Source organism: Macrobrachium rosenbergii, chromosome 13 (assembly GCF_040412425.1).
Source record: "Macrobrachium rosenbergii isolate ZJJX-2024 chromosome 13, ASM4041242v1, whole genome shotgun sequence".
NCBI classification, from domain to species: domain Eukaryota; kingdom Metazoa; phylum Arthropoda; class Malacostraca; order Decapoda; family Palaemonidae; genus Macrobrachium; species Macrobrachium rosenbergii.
In genome coordinates, this window is record NC_089753.1 from 12,614,421 (window position 1) to 12,636,846 (window position 22,426).

The following is a 22,426-nucleotide window of genomic DNA, read 5'->3' on the forward strand; positions in this document are numbered from 1 at the left end:
AAGAGAGAGAGAGAAGAATAGAGAGAGAGAGAGAGAGAGAGAGAGAGAGAGAGAGAGAGAGAGAGAGAGTTAGTTTATTGGTTCCCATTCAAAGATATCACGGGCAGCGCTGGGTTGGTCAGCTAGTATCTGGATAAAACACAGTCACCACAGTGATACATGGATAAAAGGGACAGTCAGCACATTAATACATGGATAAAAGAGACAGTCACCACAGTAATACCTGGATAAAAAGGGACAGTCACCACCATAATACATGGATAAAAGGGACAGTCACCACCATAATACCTGGACAAAAGGGACAGTCACCACAGTAATACATGGATAAAAGGAATAGTCACCACAGTCATACCTTGATAAAAAAGAGTCACCATAGTAATACATGACTAAAGGAGACAGACAACACAGTAATAACTGGGCAAAAGGGACAGTTACCACAGTATTACCTGGATAAAAGGGACAGTCACCACAGGAATTCATGGATAAGAGGGACAGACAGCACAGTAATACCTGGATAAAAAGGACAGTCACCACAGTAATACCTGGACAAAAGGACAGTCACCACAGTAATACGTGGATAAAGGAACAGTCACCACAGTCATACCTGGATAAAAAAAAAGACAGTCACCCAGTAAGTGCATGGCTAAAGGGGACAGACAACACAGTAATAACTGGATAAAAGGGGCAGTCACCACAGTAATACCTGGATAAAAGGGACAGTCACTACAGTAATACATGGATTAAAAGGGACAGACAACACAGTAATAACTGGATAAAAGGGATAGGCAGCACAGTAATACCTGGTTAAAGGTGTCAGACAGCATAGTAATACCTGTATAAGAGGGACAGCCACCACAGTAATACTGTACCTAGATAAAAGGGACAGTCACCACAATAATACCTGGATAAAAGGGACAGTTACCACAGTAATACCTGGGTAAAAGGGACAGACAGAACACTATTACCTGGATAAAAGGGTCAGACAGAACACTAATCCTTGGATAAAAGAGACAGCAATCATAGTAATTTTTGGATAAAAGAGACAGTCATTACAGTAATAACTAGATAAATGGGACACATAGCACAGTAATATAAGGAAAAAAGGGACAGTCATCACAGTAATACATGGATAAAAGGGACAGACACTACAGTAATACTTGGTTAAAGGGGGACAGACAGCACAGTAATAAATGGATAAAATGGACAGACAGCACAGTAATACCCGGTCAAAGGTGAGAGACAGAACAGTAATACCTGGATAAAAGGGACAGTCACAACCGTAATACCTAGATAAAAAGGACTGTCACCACAGTAATACTTGGATAAAAGGGGCAGTCACCACAGTGATACCTGCATAAAAGGGACAGACAATACAGTAATACCTGGTTAAAGGTGACACACAGTACAGTAATACCTTGTTAAAGGTGTTAGGCACAACAGTAATACCTGGATAAAGGGGGCAGTCACCACAGTAATACCTGGATAATAAGGACAGTTACCACAGTAATATCTGGAGAAAAGGAACAGTCACCACAGTGATATCTGCATAAAAGGGACAGACAATACAGTAATACCTGGCTAAAGGTAACAGACAGTACAGTAATACCTTGTTAAAGGTGTTGTCACCACAGTAATACCTGGATAAAAGGTACAGACAGAACACTAATCTTTGGATAAAAGGGACATTCATCATTGTAATTTCTGGATAAAAGGGACAGTCATCACAGTAATAACTGGATAAAAGGGACAGACAGCACAGTAATACCTGGATAAAAGGGACAGACAGCACAGTAATACTTGGTGAAAGGGGACAGGCAGCATAGTAATACCTGGATAAAAGGAACAGACACCACTAACATCTGGATAAAAGGGACAGTTACACAGAAATACCTGGATAAAAGTGACTGTTACCACAGAAATACCTGGATAAAAGTGACTGTTACCACAGAAACACCTGGATGAAAGGGACAGTTGCCACAGAAATACCTGGATAAAAGTGACTGTTACCACAGAAACACCTGGATGAAAGGGACAGTTGCCACAGAAATACCTGGATAAAAGTGACTGTTACCACAGAAATACCTGGATAAAAGTGACTGTTACCACAGAAACACCTGGATGAATGGGACAGTTGCCACAGAAATACCTGGATAAAAGTGACTGTTACCACAGAAATACCTGGATAAAAGTGACTGTTACCACAGAAACACCTGGATGAAAGGGACAGTTGCCACAGAAATACCTGGATAAAAGGGACAGACATAACAGTAATACCTGCATAAAAGGGACAGACAGTAGAATAATACCTTGTTAAAGGTGTCAGACAGAACAGTAATACTTGGGTAAAGGGACAGTCACCACAGTAATACCTAGAAAAAAAGGACAGACAGAACAGTAGTCTAATACCTGGATAAAAGGAACAGTCAATAAAGTAATTTTTGGATAAAAGGGACAGTCATCACAGTAATAACTGGATAAAAGGGACAGTCACCACAGTAATAACTGGACAAAAGGGACAGTCACCACAGTAATAAGTGGATAAAAGGAACAGTCAATAGAGTAATTTTTGGATAAAAGGGACAGTCATCACAGCAATAACTGGATAAAAGGAACAGTCAATAGAGTAATTTTTGGATAAAAGGGACAGTCACCACAGTAACACCTGGATAAAACGAACAGTCAATAAAGTAATTTTTGGATAAAAGGGACAGTCATCACAGTAATAACAGGATAAAAGGGACAGTCATCACAGTAATAACTGGATAAAAGGGACAGTCACCACAGTAATAACTGGATGAAAGGGACAGTCATCACACTAATAACTGGATAAAAGGAACAGTCAATAGAGTAATTTTTGGATAAAAGGGACAGTCATCACAGCAATAACTGGATAAAAGGAACAGTCAATAGAGTAATTTTTGGATAAAAGGGACAGTCACCACAGTAATACCTGGATAAAAGGAACAGTCAATAAAGTAATTTTTGGATAAAAAGGACTGTCATCACAGTAATAACAGGATAAATGGGACAGTCATCACAGTCATAAATGGATAAAAGGGACAGTCACCACAGTAATACCTGTCAGTTCACTCGTGACTGTTCGAAGGGTGAACGTTTGCAAGAAAAAAGTGGAGCTGTCAGTAGGGCTGACAACACAAACCCCTACACCTCTCCCTTCTCCTCCTCCCATTTCTTTTTCCCTCCCCTACATACAGACCATCATTCAGTTTCTCTGGGCAGCGCCAGGTTGGTCAGCTAGTAGATATATGTATGTATGTATATGTAATTATATATATATATGTATATATATATACATATATATATATATAATATATTATATAGAAATATATATATATATATATATAAAGTGTATATATATATATATATGTGTGTGTGTGTGTGTGTGTGTGTGTATATATAAACTTGAAATTCAGCCAACATATTGAAAGAAACTATAGTTCTCTATTCTCTAAAGTGTTTAGTCCAAACAAATTTTTACAGAACAAATTATATATATATATATATATATATATATATATATATATATATATATATATATATATATATATATGTTATGCTTTTTCTGATTTGTTGCCTTTTTATGTGATGATTAGTTCTTTTAGTTATATTTCTTTATCACCTTCTGTTATGTTTTGATTCGTTGCCCATGTAAGGAAGTTTATTATTTCCTTTATTTGCTTTATCGTTTCTGGCTCTGTTATAGTAGTAACATTGAGTCTCAAGAGGCTTTTGAAAGACAGTGCAGCTTTCTTACTTCATTAACATAGTAAAATATACAGAAATTATTTACAACTTAAGTGAACTGATGTATGAGTCGAAGTGTTAGTTAAAGTGTGAGCCTTGCTTTCTTGAATCTGGTTACCATCCCACAACCAGTGAGGCCTATGACCTTACTCTTCTATGACTCCTTCTCTCTGCTTCTATCTCAACTGTTCCCTCCTTCCCTTTTGAAGGATTTTCAAAATGGAAAGCCCCTCCTAAAATAGGCAGGCAACAGCTTCTGTCCAGCCCCTTGGTAGACGTCTAATTGGTTGAAGACTTGTCTAAGGACTTCCTCTGGGTGTAATTAGATGAATTAACCACTTCTCAGTAGGTGGGACTAATTACGTCACCAGAAATCTTGATTTTTGGCGAGATTTGCACAAGTAAGCTTCACAGGTGAGGCGTTTATGGCATTCTTTAATGATTGCGATGTTGATTTTTCCTCTCCAATGTCGTGCCAATGTTTGGCTACGCAGTCACAACACTTCCTGCTTCAATCTTCATTCCTTCAACGATTTTAGTAGATTATACTCGGCCCTGTTTATACTACCTGAGCATAACACATCCTGTTTTACTATTCCCTCTCTCTCTCTCTCTTCATTTTACTCTAATCTCTCTTATGTCTCTGTTTCATTATTATTCTATTCTCTATGTCTCATTTCATTATTATTCTATTCTCTCTCTATGTCTCGTCTCTCTCTCTCTCTCTCTCTCTCTCTCTCTCTTTACTATTCATCAATCTATCACTGGTTCTCTTCTCAGTTCTTTTTCTCTCTGTTATATTTAGGTTATTCATATATTATTATATCATTACATACATACATATGTATATAGTGTATGTATATATATATATATATATATGTATGTATATATATATATATATATATATATATATATATATATATATATATATATATTATATATATATTTTTATAATTTTAAAGCTGGGGTTTTGCTAGATCAATGGGGCATACTAGGATGATGCGCAACTTACCTTAATTAACATACAATCTACTACTCTGGTCTTGGAGACAGCTAAAATTACAAACAACAAATACGCCTGAGAGGTTACTTCAAGGTGGGGGAGAGTGATTAGATAAACTCTGGGGTTAACTTAATTCATTATATTTACAAAAGAAACACATCAGAAGAATGGTAGCGTAATTTTGGAGAAATGAGGCGATGCAAATGACGAGAAATTCCAGGAGGGAATACGAATGGGTTGCCTGCTTCAAAGTGGTTGGAAACAAAGTAAGGAGAGCCGCTAAGCACACGGATGATATGCAAGTCCATAGTGAAAAACTCCTAATCTTCCTTTTAGGAACCGAAGCTCTTCTTATGGGGTGCCAGCGAAGGAGGGCATTAATTCACTTCAAAAGTTACTTTCCTGCCAGCCACGTGTTTGAAAAGGGCAGTGGATAGAGTGAGGGATGGAGCTCTGGTGTCTGTGGGGCCACCGACAATTCTAAGAGTGGCCATCTTGCCCAGGACTCTTTTATAGCGGCCGAAGTTACAGCTTTTCCTCCTCGATGGCGTTGTGATCAACCTGCCCCACGTGGGAACTGCGGGGCTGCATGGTTTCAAATTCAAAATGGTGGAACGCACATGCTCCGCCCACCAGCTGGCCTGCCTCTGGCGACGGTTAGCTCTTGGCAGGGGTCCGCACCTGGAATTATCAAATTTCAACAGTGCTTAGGACAAGGAAGGATTTAAAGGGGTTTCCCAAAGGCAGTGGGGAGAGGTCTTAGGGGCGAGTTTCTCACAGTGAATCATACTAAATTTGCCTTATTTAATTACTTAGTTCTTTTACTTTACATTTAGTGCAAAAAAAACGTGGCATAGGAGGGAATATTCTTAATATATATATATATATATATATATATATATATATATATATATATATATATATATATATATATATATATATATATATATATGTATATATATATTATATATATATATATTATATTGTCAAAGATTTACAGTCCTCCTCCTAGTTAATCGCCATCTAGTTAGTTTCTAGTGAAAATCCATCATCTCAGTTAACTTATAATCAAGCCAATATGGCAGAAACAAGATGTTTTCCACTTATATTGAACCAGGACGCATGCCATCATAGCCTTCAGGAAATGCCTGGGCCTACTACACAATAGATCCCCCTCCTTCAACCCCCTGCTACCAGCACACACCTAGATTCCCCCCCTTCTGGGGTAATGTTTTCAGAGTAGGCTCAGGGAGGAAATAAAAGTTAGGGCGTAAACCACTCAAGGGGGAGCTAGCACCTTAAACCTTAGGCTCATTATCCTTAAGACCCCTGTTCCTTTGATCTTTTTACTGGCAAGGAATTCGCTTTCAGGTAAGGCCTATTGCTCCGACGCCCGACGTCACCGCTCCAGAAAGCAATCAAGCAGACTCTGTCCACCCACCGGTCCGGCCACATCTCCTGTCTCGGGTGGCGGCTCAACTTCACGATCGTAAGCCCGAGACGTGGTATTTTGGAGCTCAAATGTTCGTCTGAAATAGGTAAGCCAAGAGCGAATTTGGCGCCAGTCACTTTCTGTCTCTCTTCAATAATTTCCTTCCATTTCTCATTTAATTTCAAGCTTAAACCCTTCCTCTCCAAAGCTTCCCCCTTTGTATGACAGCGAGCACGCGTTCCTTGTTTCAAACGCCCAATCCACTCGGATCCCAAGACTGTGATTAAGTGATTTCTCATATTTATAATCTGGGCTACGTAATGTTTAGAATTTAAGAGCGGGCATTTGTGTAATACTTTTATGGGGAATTTTCCTTTGTGCATTATTGTGTATGTGTGTGTGTGTTAACCTGGAACTCTATTCCAGAATCCCATTCTGGCCCAGCATCTGTCTATGCCAAGATAAACTGTACATGGCTGCCTTGCATTGCTCAAGCTGAACTCGGATTTTCGTCAGATAGCCAAACCCCTTACACTGCACCGAGGATCAGCCCAAATGTATCACTGGTAACTGCTTGGCATTTATTCCTGTTACCTTGAGAAGGGATTTGTAACTGTTATTAGGGAGCATGTCATATTAGCATTGGTGTGAGGGGATTTTTTGTCTTGTACACCATTTCTCTTACCCCTTGTTTCTGTAAATAAACTCCTGTTAACGTAAAAGAGATTCCTGATTCCACTTTTACAACCTTTCAAGCAGTAAAGTCATAAAATATCCCAGGTAAGTGCAAACATCATCTTTTCTGTTTACAGACTGGGGACCCCTCATCACTTAGGCAGTCGTAAAACGTAATTTCCATAAACCCCTTTACCCCCAAATCCCCCCAGTCTGTAACTATATATACATACATATATATATATATATATATATATATATATATATATATATATATATATATATATATATATATATATATATATATATATATATATATATATACATATATATATATATATATATATATATATATATATATATATATATATATATATATATATATATATATATATATATGTGTGTGTGTGTGTGTGTGTGTGTGGGCGTATGTATGTATGTATGTATATATAGTGTGTGCTTGTAATTCACTAAATATACTAAAAAAAACATTGCCCAAACAATTTTTTTCGTACAATACAAACTTTTGGTATTTCTTATGAGAGCATCATTATTTTTACAGTTTGAAAGGGAAGTGTAAAAATATGTGCTGACACACCATCCTAACAGGAAAGAAACTGTCTCACACAGGATATGACAAATAAAAAGGAAACTGGCTTCCAAAAAGTAGTGGACACTACACTTTATGTTATGATAAGAAAAAAATGTCATCTAACCATTTGCATCGGAAAGTCTACATGTCCGACAACCCTAAAACATGAGTAAAAGGTTCGAAAACCTTACTGACGAGGCACCGAAAACACTTGATAGATAAAACGCTGTTTTGAACCATAATAACTTGAATGAAGTATACGCAAAGCGGGATTGACCTAAAGAAGTGAAAAAACTATGTACTGGATAACAAAAAAATCATACATATTCGCTGTCTTCGAATAGGTCTTACCTCAGTATTCTGTAAATCTCATCATGGCCTAACCAATTGTTGAATTTATAGAGCAGCTGTTGAATCATATCCTCTTTTGTTTGTTTATAACAGTAATTAGAAAAAAGATGGAAAGCAAACTCCATGTGCGTCATTCATTCTTTATAACCTAAGAAAAAGCATATCTTCAAAATTTTACTACATCCAATGCTTTCTCTTTCTCGCTCTCTAAATGCGTGTATATATATATATATATATATATATATATATATATATATATATATATATATATATATATATATATATATATATATATATATATAACTCTGAATGACAACCAATGAACTCTCTCTGAATCTCTCTCTCTCTCTTCAAATCTCCCTCACTCTTTCCCTCTTTCTCCTCCCTAACACCCTCTCTACTCTCTCTATCTTTCTTCCCCCTAACACCCCTCTACTCTTTCTCTCTCTCACTCTCTCCCTTTCCTGTTAAGATATTTGCTTCAATTACATTGCCCAGCATTTTTAACATTTTACATTCACACCTTCTCATCCCCCATTTCTATCGGGACTGAACTTGGACTTACAGGGCTTTATTTTTCACCCCTTCTCACCCGCCCCTATCCTTTGGTGCCCTTTGGTGATAGTGATGTTTTACCCCACAGTACTCTTTTCCAGACAGTAAGTCATAAGTTCACCAAGTTTGGTTGAAATTGCTCAATTCGTTTCAGAGTTATGCTGGAACACACACACACATACTACATACATACATACATCCATTGTATACATATACATATATATACATATATATATATATATATTATATAATATACATATATAGTATACATATACATATATATACTTTATATATTTAAATATATATGCATATATATAACATACATATATATTATTATTATTATTATTATTATTATTATTATTATTATTATTATATTTTCCCATGAATCCCAGCCCCCAAATGCTTCATTTAAAGCTGGAAAACACAACAGTGCACTTTGGGCACTGCTTGACAAGGAAGGGCGAAAGGAATAAAGGCCCCTCCCTTAATTGCCTTTCAACTTTCTCTTCTTGAACATGTGGCACTGTGGGAGACTTTGCTTTCAGATCCTAAGCCTGGCTGGAGGCAGGAATAGTGCTGGGGAGGCAGATTAGGAGAGGACAGCTGGCACGAACACCTGGACTGAGTCATAGATGATTCCCTCGCATAAGGAAACGACACCAACCCCAATTACCTGTGGATAACCTCCTGACCCCTGACCGAAGTCATATAAGGGTCTCACCGAAGGGACAAGGGAGAGAGACATTTCTGGATGCGAGTGAGACACATCTCCCCTTCCATTCCTCCTTCAGAGAGCCATGCCCTACCACGTGGTCCTATCTTGTAGGGACCTTTAGTCTTCTTACCGGTGAGGCCCGTAGCCCTTCCTCCACCGCCATTACCCTCGCTGAAGCCACCTCTTCTACAAGGTAAAATGATCTGTTGCAAAGGTTCTTCCGGTCAGTCACACTGTTTAATTCTCGTACTAAACTTCCTATTTCCATTTCTAAGTGCCAGCATTTCCATATCAATCTTGCCTTGCTAGGGCAGTATTACATAAATGCCTGTGTTTAAGTAATTACATAAAATTGTGTGCTCAAGGCTTCTTGGCACCCTCTGAGCTCGCCTTGTCCTATGTATATTTTACTGCATCCTTACTGGCTTTTAATTCGTGAATCTCTCCGCTTACAGAGGGTTTGTTAGCCTTGGAAATCTCTCGACTGTGCCTTGTGTCAGCATCGTCACACCGAAGGATATACTTTCAAATTTTCCCAGTTATAATTAACCTCTCAGGCCTTGCATGCCTGATTAGTCCACTTCATCTTCTGATATTTCATTTCAAGTAAATACACGTAATTTTAAACTTACCCTAACGTGTTTACTTACAAATACCTTGTGAGGAGAACACTCAGCTCTGATAAATTCCCCCTTTTTCCTTGTTTTTACGATTTCCTGAATCAACAGCAGTTAGATTTTATACAAAAATAGAGGTAAGTAACGAAAGCATTCATTTAGTCTATAAGTGGCTCATGGTAAGCATTTCCCCAGGTTAAATCGTAAATATATATATATATATATATATATATATATATATATATATATATATATATAATATATGTGTATATATATATATATATATATATATATATATATATATATAATATATGTATATATATATATATATATATATATATTATATAATGTATAATGTATATACAATATGTATACTTATGTATTTATATATCCTATATCTATCAAGCTAGCTTTACATACATGCATGTAGTTATTATATATATATATACACACATATATATATATATATATATATATATATATATACATATATATATACATATATATATATATATATATATATATATATATATATATATATATATATATATAAATTTACAGACATTGCTGTGCCTAGAACTCCGCGTTACTGACGGTTAAGACACTTTAACATATATATTTTTAGATTTTTATATTTCAATTCACGTACATGTTCCTTTCTCCTAAAATACATAAATCCAATCATTACTTTCCATTTTCAGCCCACCTCACTTTTTCATTTTGCACCTAAAAGTCTTATTTTTTCAAACGAGAAAATAAACCATTTAATGTTAATAGGTAAAGTGCTGACGTACGCATTCTTAACCGTCGTTCTAACATTGCAAGAGATTATCCTCCTCATTCTGGCGACAGACATGGCGCGACACTGAAATCGTCGACGACTTCAAGAAGCAGCTGGAGAACTTCGATCACTTGACGGCGCCGAAGATGATTCTTATCAAGGTTTACTGACAGATTTTTTTTTCCGTGCTGTACTCCGGCTTCTCTTATCTCAGCTGGAGTTTTTTTTTTTTTTTTTAGTAGTAAACTAATCTCTCTTAATACTGCTACATAATCATCTTTTAGAAATTCCCTCAACGCCCTTTGTTCTCACGGATAGGCCAAATAGCAGCAATAAACAAAGGACACTCAATAAAAGCGAAAAGTGTGGAGCGTAAAAACTAAAGATCCTACCAGTATTGAGAAAACAACAGTAATGTAATAAAGTACCTAAGCTTAAATATAATTGTCACTATTACTTGCCCTACTACTTCTACCTCACTGCCTTATCTTACGGTCCATTTAATCTCTCAGGCATGTGATATCTCCAACGAGGTTCGTCCTTCGAAGGTGGCCGAACCCTGGGTCGACTGCTTGCTCGAAGAATACTTCAGCCAAGGCCAACAGAATTTTAAAATTCTGTTGGCCTTGACTTCATCCAGGTACGATAGATCTAGATTAAATTCCCGAATATCCAGTGGCATTTTTCGGACTCCCTTTAGACCACGAAGACAACAACAATAATAACAATAAATTTGCGGGGCTTCATTTTATCTTGCAACTTGTTTCCATAATAATAATAATAATAATAATAATAATAATAATAATAATAATAATAAAAACTTAATAATTTTCTGATAAGTACAAACCAAAGTTATAAAATCACGCAATTAAAAGAGACTATTCTTCAGCCATTTTCCACAAACTTTTACAAATCGCACGTTACAACATGCTAAAAAATCCAGGACTAAAATGAATATGCCACAGTCTTGCCCAACAGAACTACACGAATAACTAAACAATTTTCGAAGGATTCCCGTTAAATCATAGCAGAGGTACTATACTGCACGACAAAATTCTTGAATAAAAAGAAGTCTGTGGCCTTGAAAAACACGCCAAGGTCACGCAAACTGAGCTCGTGAGAGCAATTCAGTAAGGGTTCCTTACCTGTTAATAATATGGCCCACCGCCATATTATTAAATGATTATTAACATAATTAAAGGCCTAAAATATTTTTATATCCACAGTGCAAATGTCAAAATGCGCACTGTAGTTACATATAGTGAAAAAATGCCCGCACCATCGTAGGTTCACTGTCAACCGATTAAAGATGGCTTCTGTCAACTCTAAAACCTTTTGACATCATCTACTCTACGTACATTAACAGGACGTCAGTAATACTCACAAAAGCATTAATCTCAATAACTTTATCTACAGGTATAAAGGGCTTGTTGTATCGACTCTGGATGCTGAATGTGAATGAAAGAAAAATGGTTAAAGCTGCTGATATGAACTGCATGAATACTGTAAGAACTGACAGGGTGAGAAATATGGAGATTCAAGGAAGGGGTAAACCGTTAAAATATTGCAAAGTATGGATCAGATTGTCAAGAGATGGCTTGGTCATGTGGAAAGAATGGCCGACAATTGGTTAGTAAACAAGTTTAATTTAGATGTGTTATGAAGGAAGAGACGAAGATCTACAAGGGGTTGGATATATAGTGCGAAAGATGTATCAGAAAGGAATGGCCTTCATGTCCAATTAGTAAGTAAGTATAGCTTAGTTTTACCAGACCACTGAGCTGATTAACAGCTCTCCTAGGGCTGGCCCGAAGGATTAGACATTTTACGTGGCTAAGAACCAATTGGTTACTTAGCAACAGGACCTACAGCTTATTGTGGAATCCGAACCACATTATAGCGAGAAATGAATTTCTATCACCAGAAATAAATTCCTCTAACTCTTCATCAGCCGGAAGGGAATCGAACTCCGGCCCATCGAATGACGGTCTGAAGCTCAACCAACTCGGCCAACAAAGGGCTATGTCCAATTAGTAAAGGAGTCTGTACAAGACAGGGAATAGCACAGTGAGTGCAGGGTGGTTTCACATACTGCTGATAAGCCGTCTGTGTAGGTGTATGGAGCAACTTAGGTTGTAAGTTTCCTGCACAGGGGTCATCACCATTCAACAGTTAAGTTAGAAATGCTGCATTACTCATGTACAAATTAGTACAGGCTATTTTCAAAACAGACTATACAAAGAAACATCAAAAAGATCACACAGGATTTCAAAAAAAAAAAAATGGAAAACCACATCACAAAGAACTCATTCAAGCGTGTAAAAAGACATTAACGAGACATCTATCAAGTTAAAAGTTACTTGTTACAAATATGTAAGCAAAAATGACTCAGAGAAAGAAACGGATATTTACTGTTTATGAGGATGACGTAAATTTCATCCGGAAGCGGTTAAACGTCCGGTTATTACAGTGCGCTTTCACTGAACACCCAGATTCATTTCCTGTAGAAGAGACTGCCTCGGCTGACAAGTATTTTTGTACGTTTTCTCTATATTCCTATGTTCAGGCACAGTGTAGAATCATCTCAGTGTACAGTGTACTTTGAAGTGTTCTGCTACTTAGCAGACCAACAGCTTGCACTGGCATAAGGCCACCCAACATGAAAAAAGCGACACAAAAACAAGAGAAGCGGAATTGCATTACTGGATCCCCGAGTAAATTCTGTTTGGACGCTGAGCAGATAAATTCTACCGACTGACTTTTGTGCTCTGGCGTCACGAAGAGAGGGTCACAGGCGCCGGCCCGGGTGAGAAACTTCTTCATTTTGTTTCATTTTGAACTTAATTTTGGTAAGGGAATTTGCAATTTAAAGGTTCGATAAACGATTTCCCTCCCTCCAATGCCCAGCTCTAAAATGCTCTTTACTTTATGTATGTATGTATGTATGTATATGTATACGTTATATATATATATATATATATATATATATATATATATATATATATATATATATATATGTGTGTGTATGTATGTGTGAGTGTGCGTATCTCATATACCATACCAGGAGAACCGACTGTGGTAAAGAAGTCTAATCTAGTTCGACCTCAGCAATAGGAAACAAATATTACAAAGATGTGTCAGTGAGTTACTATTATAACTGTCATTGTGCCTCTGGTACATCCATTTTCAGATGCAGATTAGATAAGCAGGAAAGCAGGAAACGATCGAGATTAATACTCTTAAGAGTAATGTTAATGTTGATTTCCATGGATCGTATAAGTGGAAAAAAATTAAAATTGACTCACTCGAGTTTCCAAGTAAATTCTGAAGAAAAATACACAAATTTATTTACTCGCATGTTCTCGATTTTCCCTCAGATAAGAATGTAGAGGCAAAACGTGATATTAAGGATTTGAAAAATGACTAAAGATGACTTGCATTTTTTCTTATGATAAACAGACAGTTTACAAATTGTGGAGACTAGAATTTGCTTCTAATGCAAAAAGTAAATGTGCTTGAATAAATGCTTAAAAACAGAAAAACAAACAAATAAACAGTGGAGACTTTGTTATGAACCACAGTCGAAATATTTATGAACCATTAACAGAATGAAAATTCTATGAATGGCAATTTCGAGATGTCTAAACCACCAATGAAAATATTTATTGATGATTCGGTGTTCTTAAACGGACAGGGAGAATAATGTGAAAGGGCAACGCTTACGCTCACACGTTATCTGCACTGATAATAATACTTGACAAATATCAGCTCAGCTCCTGTGGGCACCAACTTAGTTACAAGACCTCGACCTACATGGCTGATAACCATGGACCGGAAGGCTGGAGACGAGAGGAGAATCGTGGAAGATAAAGCAGAGTAAAGACACCAATGGCGAGACTTCACAAATGGCCTTTGCGTCACACGGCGTTGAAGGTAATGATGATAATAATTCACAATGTGGAAACAAGATAAACAAGAAAAAAGGCGCAGAAGTTTCTTTGGCGCAATCGAGTTTTCTGTACAGCGTATAATGCTGTATGAAACTCAACCACGACCGGGCAAAGCTCAGATGCTCCCCAGATGCGGTCAAGTGAAGATATGTTGGAGGCCAGCACCTATAGCGGTGCCTGACGCACGATCATGGCTAAATTTAATCTTAAATAAAATAAAAACCACTTAGACTAGAGGGCTGCAATTTGGTATATTTGATGATTGAAGAGTGGATGACCAACATACCAATTTGCAGCCCTCTAGCCTCAGCAGTTTTTAAGATCTGAGGGCGGACAGAAAAAGTGCGGACTGACAGACAAACCCATCTAAATAGTTTTATTTTACAGAAAACTAAAAACGGAGAATAAATAACAAGGATAAACCAACAACATACACACACACACACATCATGTCGGAAAAACTAAGGAAATGGTGTAAGGTGTTTGAAAGTAGCATTAAAGCCAATTTTGGTGTAAGAGCAGCGGGATCAGTAACACATCCAGAAGACTGTTGATTGGTGGGTTTATGTAGACTTGCATCAATCAATAACAAAAAGATGCCCAAGAAAGTTATAGCTGATCAAAATCTTGTTCCAGCAAAAGTGATGACAGAACTCTTTTGAAGTGTGGACAAATCTTTCTTTTAATAATAAAGCGGTAAGTTGAATGATTACGAAAGACACCGGGTAGCAGAATATTCCCAATTATAGCAGAGAATAGTATGAGAGACTGAACACAACAGACAGTTGCTTGAACGCTTGCAGGTTCTGAGGTAGTGACTTTTTTTTTTGTAAATTATAAAAACTGCATCAGTTTGTATAAAATAAAATAAAAATTGCCACTGAACTCGTGCATCAAACGGCGGTCAACTTTTCGGTAAGATATAAAAAGAGCATCTGGATCTTTGCTTGCAGGAGAAGCTTTGCATAAAATGAAGTAATTGTACGTGTAAATTAGAAAAGACATAAATCAGCACGAACTCTGTAATAGATCGAATCATTTTCCGTAAACTGCAACAATGCAGGACGAGCCATGCACAAGCAAGGGTTATTGTCACTATCCAAACAATTAGATAAAAAAAAAAAAAATCTGCAGGACTTTCGCACTAAACCAAACACTCTGAGTACGAGGTTTAGGACACGGGTGAAAAATAAAAGCTGTAAACACAGGTGGGGGGTGGGTCGCTTCGCGTTGTCCTGATAACTTTTCTTTGTTTTTTTATTCATTCCTGCACTGTTACTTATCAATTGGTCCATTTGCATTCATGTGTTATTTCCTTTGGCATCTCTAGACTCTCTCTCTCTTATTTATAAAAAAGGCATTCCATTTTATTGCTAGTTATTGGTTATTATCGCCTCATTCTGAATAATAATAATAATAATAATAATAATAATAATAATAATAATATATTGTTGAAAATCTAAACAATGTTGGGCTGGCTGATCAGAGGAAGGAGTCAAGGCCAGAAACACACAAGAATGAATGGTACCCTGCACGATGTTTATTTCCACTGATCAATACAAAGTACATCTCTGGGAATTCTGGGAGCACAAAGGTGGCCGGCCGGCCAAAAGCACTCCCCTGGGATTTCAGAGCAACACGAGGGGTCCACATCGGCCATAGATCGTCTCTGGTTGCTTGTGCCATGAGGATAAACAATATGAGGTTGTTAAACATGGGCAAGGGGTATACATCCTGTAAGCCTTACTTGCTAGGGTTAAACTCCCTGAGGTAAACTATTTAGTCTGAGCTAAAATGGTTTCTCCTTGAAAAAAAAAAAAAAAAAAAAAAAAGTCTAAGCTGTGTATACATAATTTTGTCGGGCAGAAAAGGACGGCAAGTCGTTCCCGTTAAAAGTTAGTGGTCCCACATTTTAGCTGTATCGATTCATCTGGCTGATGAAGGTGGTTTCACCTTACTTAGGAGCCAATAACTTAATCCCTGTCAACTGTCTTTTTACATCTTACCTTGGTTTTAGAGCCAAAGACCTCACTGTGACGGTTGTTGATTTAGAAGACACACAATAAAAACCATTCAATATTTCTGAGGAATTTACGACAAATCATCTTAAATACATCTTACCATCACTTAATTTGCTAACTTCTGGGTCGTATTCTGAACCTACACACTTGTATAACCACACCAAGATTTGTTGCCAGTCTTAGTAAAGCTGTGCATTTTACAAGGCAGTAGCAGTAACCATCAACCCTCACATTCATTTAGGCATGACCAGTGGTTGTTTATATATATATATATATATATATATATATATATATATATATATATATATAAAAGAAAATACAGGGCAAAAGGTAATCTTAGCTGTCAGGTTGAACTAATTCATAATATTAGGAAAGGGCAATCTGACACCGTAGGCCTCACCATGGTAATTGCAATTTTGTTACCAATGATCAATTTGGTTCAAAGTTCTGATACCATTAGATGCAATGATGAAATTTATGGCTGCAAAATGTCTACGATGTATAAAGCAATGTGTATCGATATACAGTATCTATTCTTCTCTGTAAGCATGTCAGACTATGATTGCTAAACTTCCTTTTTTGGGTTTATCATCGTCCAGCATTGATCAGCACCCCACACCATTGGCCTTTAGGTAAGTAAAAGGAACCTCGGTCCGAACCCTTATTTATATTATTGGAATGTTTAAGGCATAATGGAATGGGTACATTATTTCAGCTTAAACCTGTCGATGGTTTGACGATGAAATTTGGCGGAAACATGCACGTGGTGAGTCCTCTCTGTTAATAATTATTCTTGGATAACAACATGAATTGTGGGCGTTTTACTGGGCGAGAAAAAAAAAATCATCAAATCATTATTATTACTACCCACAAATGAGAATCACCAAAGGGATAACCTCACCTAGTTTCATCAAAAACCCTCAAAGTCAGCTCCCGCAAGGAATCAAGACTGTAAGCTCTTACGTGGTAGGTGGGGAGGAGTCAGGGGTGGGGGAATAACAATTTGGGTTGGCCGTATGAGTCTAGAAATGAAACTCGGCAGTTTGGCCAAATTACTTTCACAACAATAATAAAAGCACCGCCTACTCTCATGACCACACTGGAAAGGAAGAAAGGGGAAAGAAATGCAGGTAAATAGAGCTGTCACCAATTGTATGTTACTCCTTTGTTAACTGCGGAAGTATATAAAGGGCCAAAAGACGGTTTACCCTTTGATTCAGTGTTTGAGGGGAGGAACGGGCAATTGGGTAATGACTGGCGTCCTCATTTCGAAAAGCTGTAAGCAAAACATCCACATACACCAATCAACGCACGCACACACACACACGTGTTCATGTATATACTCAAATAGCTGTGTGTGTGTGTGTGCGTGTATATGTATATGTATGTACGTATGTGTGTGTTTATAATCACAAGAACACGTGATTTGTGTATCACACATCCCACAGTTGCCATTTGCGCTGGGGCGACTGTACACACAAACGAAGGCCTATACATTAATTATGGTAAGCACATAAATTGCATCAAGAAAAATTATGTAATGATATTATAAAATGTGTTCACTATAAGAGAGGCACAGCGACATACAAGGAGAATTTATAATCTAGATACAATATGTAAATGGAGAAGAGAGCTAAGGAGGGAGACAAGGTACAATGACAGATTTATATAGCTGAGAGAGAGAGAGAGAGAGAGAGAGAGAGAGAGAGAGAGAGAGAGATTTACCCTGCTGCAGTAAAGGAAAAGCAAAAGACTAAAGAGATATGGATGTGCATCCAAATACAAGGGAAGGAACAGGAAGGGAGTGCACCAAAACCAAATAAATTTCAAGACAAATGGCCCCGCCCATTAAAGATAAAATTGGTCTCTGGCAAACCTCTACCAACAACTCTGCTCATTGAAGTTGCCTATCGCTTTCGTTCGATTCCTCTAGCTACTGCGTTCATGAGGAGTTTTAGACGTTGCAAATAATCAACCCGTTCCTACTGGTCATACATGGGATAAAAATAACCTGTTTTCAATATAACTCCTACCTAGAATTGATAACACCAACAGAAACCACCACATGAAGCGAATCTCACTGAGCAACGGTTCCGAACACAGAAGGGTATACAGGAGTTGCCAACCAGTCTGGTAGTAACAGCTGATCAGGGTTTAACTGCAGTGTACCCATTCGTACTCTGGAGAAAACTTGTAATTGAGTGAACCACAAGGACAACGAACATCTTCATCGTCAAGGGTAACGCATAACGTACTGACGCTGTTATTAATCATTTATTATAGCATGTCATTCAGAAACTGATGAGGAATTTCAAAATAAGGAATATAGTGTGGCCGAGGACAACCAGAAGTGGATGTAGTTGTATAAGGATAAGTAGAGCAACGACCTTGAGTTTCAGTGTGACTTAGTAGGAAACATTTAGGTGGTTTCAAGAATAGCAACTTGTTGCTAACTTGAACAATGTTTTGTTAGAGCATAATAGTTTCAGCAGTGACATTTTTAATCTATGGTTATCGCTGAATGAATACCAGATTCTATATTATAGTGGGCAACAACAGGTGTCCTTGAAACGAGAGGCTCAGGCTACCTCCATACTCTTACAGGCTTACAGATGCAACTTCTGCCCTGATATCTTAAGAAAGTTTTCTTGTAGGATATGCCAACTGTGCATCCAACGACAAAGCAGCCTTCTCCCCTTAATTAAAAAAAATATATATCGAGCGAACAACACCAATACGCGTGAGAAAATGACACTACTGTTCTTGCATTTATTATTACGTAACAATCTGTATGTGTTACATTACAGGTACTTGTTGGATTATTCTTATTTTTGGACTGGGATCGAGAATGCTGCAAAATCTTACGGGCTGCCCAAAAGCACAAGGCTGGCTTAATCTAGAACGAACGAACTCCACATCAATGATTACGCTATCTCGAAAACTGGCAACAATAGCCCGTGGAGGGTGGGGAGGGGGGGGAGGCAAATGGCTGTCACTACTGCCGTGTTCCTAGCCCCTTCCCACACACACGATTAAAGTGGGTTAATTCTTGGTCAGCACAAAAATTTTTTATACCTTTTTCTTTTTTGTCAACTTACCCAAGTTCAGTCTTAGTGACACCCAGATAACTCCATTTGTCCAACAACTAAAGAATTGTGGACAAACAGGGTAATAACTAGCAATCATTTTGATTTATCTGGAGTGTTTCGGAGTAAAAATGGCACAACTTGAGTTCTGTTGTGAATGTACAATCACAGCCCGTTCTCTCTCCTCGTATTTGTCAGTTCATTGCGTTTCTTATTATCTCAAAATTGATTGTTCAAGGTTAACGTTGCAGCTAAGCCGAAAATTGCTGAAATTTGGGTGAATTTCCCCAGTATCACACGTGGCAAAACTGAGGAGATATGAGAGTAGCCTCGTCGATTCTAAAATATTACTATTATTATTATTATTATTATTATTATTATTATTATTATTATTATTATAAACTGTGTGAATTTACAGTGATGGCGCAAATAATCTTATTTGTCTACCAAACTGAAGTAGAATATAGAACAGAATATAGAATTTAGGCCAAAGGCCAAACGCTGGTACCTATGAGGTCATTCAGCGCTGAAACGGAAATTGAGAGTAAAAAAGGCTAAAAGGTGTAACAGGAGGAACACCTTGCAGTTGCATTATGAATCAATTGTTAGGAGAGGGTGGGAAGCAAGATGGAAGGAGAATATGAACGGAGGTAAAGTAATAGGAATGAAAGGGTTGCTGCTAGGGGCCGAAGAAACGCTGCAAAGAACCTAAAATAATGCCTACAGTGCACCGCATGAGGTGCACTGACGGCAATAACCCCATAAGGGAGACACTGACTCCGCAAAACGCAACTGATCTTCGGTCCAGCAAAACTAGCAGAATAAATTGCTTTGAAATGATTTGAAAATATGAACCTGGGAATTTCCACCGATTCAATATTTCTCAATAAATTTTTCTGGGAGGGGCAAATAGACTTTAATTTTATCTAAAATTAAATCCTTGAAATGTATGACAGGATTTAGAAATCTGGTAAATCATTCTACAGAAGATATAACTATGCAAAAACTTATCTTTTTCTGTTGAGCAGCTGCAACTCTATGTGAAAGCTGTCGATCGCATGGTAACTTGTGCGCTTTTCAGTTTTCTGTAAAAGGCAAATATTGAGATGGCTGTGTCTGTCCGTCCGCACTTTTTTTGTCCGCCCTCAGATCTTAAAAACTACTGAGGCTAGAGGGCTGCATATTGGTATGCCGATCACCCACCCTTCAATCATCAAACATACAGAATTGCAGCCTTCTAGCCCCGGTAGTTTTTAATTTATTTAAGGCTAAAGTCAGCCATGATCGTGCATCTGACAACGCTATAGGACAGGCCATCACCAGGCCGTGGCAGAAAGTTTCACAGGCCGCGGCTCATACAGCATTATACGTTACACAGAAAACTCGATTGCGCCGAAGAAACTTCGGCGCATTTTTTACTCGTTTGCAATGTTCTCCCTTTTTTATTTTGAAGATTTTTGTTAAAAGAATACGAATGGAAGATCCCAACGTTTAAATTCTTCGAAAGTAGAACAGACTTAATGCCAAGAACCCGGTCTTACTCTGCACTTGATCTTCACAGTGCTTCCCACTCAAGCAACTGACATTGAATGAATGCTTTTGAAAGTCATTTCCCACAATGGTGTTCATCGTTTTGTACCTCTTGTCCTTCAACTTTAATCTATGCTTGCGCAAACGCGCGCATACACATACATACACAAGCGCACACACACGCTTATATATATATATATATATATATATATATATATATATATATATATATATATATATATATATATATATATATATTATATATAAGCAGTTGTAAAGACCAAATATTTGTGTTTTTTAAGAAATATACCGTGGCGAAATTTAAAATCTTCTTCTGATGGCTTTAGCTGACCACAAGCAGCCATTGCTATGCGTCACTCCTGTGAAATATGTAACACTAACTGAAATCATCCATGAATGAAGTCGCTGTTGGGGTCTTGTCAATTCGAATTTGCCGTATTTAACAGTTTCATCCTTACTGTCTGCTCTCTCATAGATGTTGTCATGAAAAAAGTGGTTGGAGATGGAGGAGGTGGTTCGGACTGGAGTAACGAATGAGGTTGTCAGACCTAGGATAAGCAGAAGGTGATGCTTTAATGAAACAAGTAAAAAATTCGCCGAAGAAACTTCGGCGCAATCGAGTTTTCTGTACAGCGTAAAATCAAGGCCACCGAAAATAGATCTATCTTTCAGTGGTCTTGATACAATGCTGTGTGATCCGCGGCCCATGAAACTTTCAGCCACGGCCCAGTGGTAGCCTGTCTTATAGCGCTGCCAGACGCACGATCATGGCTAACTTTAACCTTAAATAAAATAAAAACTAATGAGGCTAGAAGGCTGCAATTTGGTATGTTTGATGACTGGAAGGTAGATGATCAACATACCAATTTGCAGCCCTCTAACCTCTGTAGTTTTTAAGATCTGAGGGTGGACAGAAAAAGTGTGGACGGACAGACACAGCCATCTCAATAGTTTTCTTTTACAGAAAACTAAGAAAACACAACAAATATTACATAGTTTGCTTAACAGAATGCATCCTATATCTAGAGAGATGGGATCCAAAATAAATCACAGTAAAACAGACGTCATGAGGTCAGAGTACGCAAGAAAAAAAAGGATGAAATAAGATTGCATAGAGAAAGGTTGAATCTGTCGATTATTTAGGAACAATGATGATATCCAGTACAAGTTCTCTCGAGTTGTAATGATAATGAAAAATTATCTTAAAACTTTTGTCGATTTGACCATAAAGCTTTAAGAATATATTAAGTCAGATGGCAGGATACTTAGAAAAGGTATATACCACAAGGGGAATTAAGAGGCTCCATATAGATGAGATAATGATGAAAGGGA

The 22,426-nt window shown here is 37.5% G+C and overlaps 1 protein-coding gene and 1 long non-coding RNA gene across 4 annotated transcripts in view; one reads left to right on the forward strand and one right to left on the reverse strand.

Moving 5' to 3' along the window:
* Nucleotides 1-22,426, reverse strand: part of LOC136844912 (uncharacterized) — a 511,857-nt gene that overhangs the window by 404,410 nt on the left and 85,021 nt on the right. The gene's annotated exons all lie outside the window — the stretch shown is intronic.
* The window catches only part of LOC136844909 (long-chain-fatty-acid--CoA ligase ACSBG2-like), a 77,243-nt gene continuing 67,986 nt past the window's right edge, over nt 13,170-22,426 (forward strand). The window contains exon 1 of one of the 2 annotated variants that reach the window (XM_067114232.1): nt 13,170-13,292. The gene's annotated coding sequence lies outside the window, so the exon portion shown is untranslated. Of the gene's footprint in view, nt 13,293-18,518; nt 18,697-22,426 lie in introns of those variants that run through there. The other variant, XM_067114231.1, reaches the window with a different exon arrangement.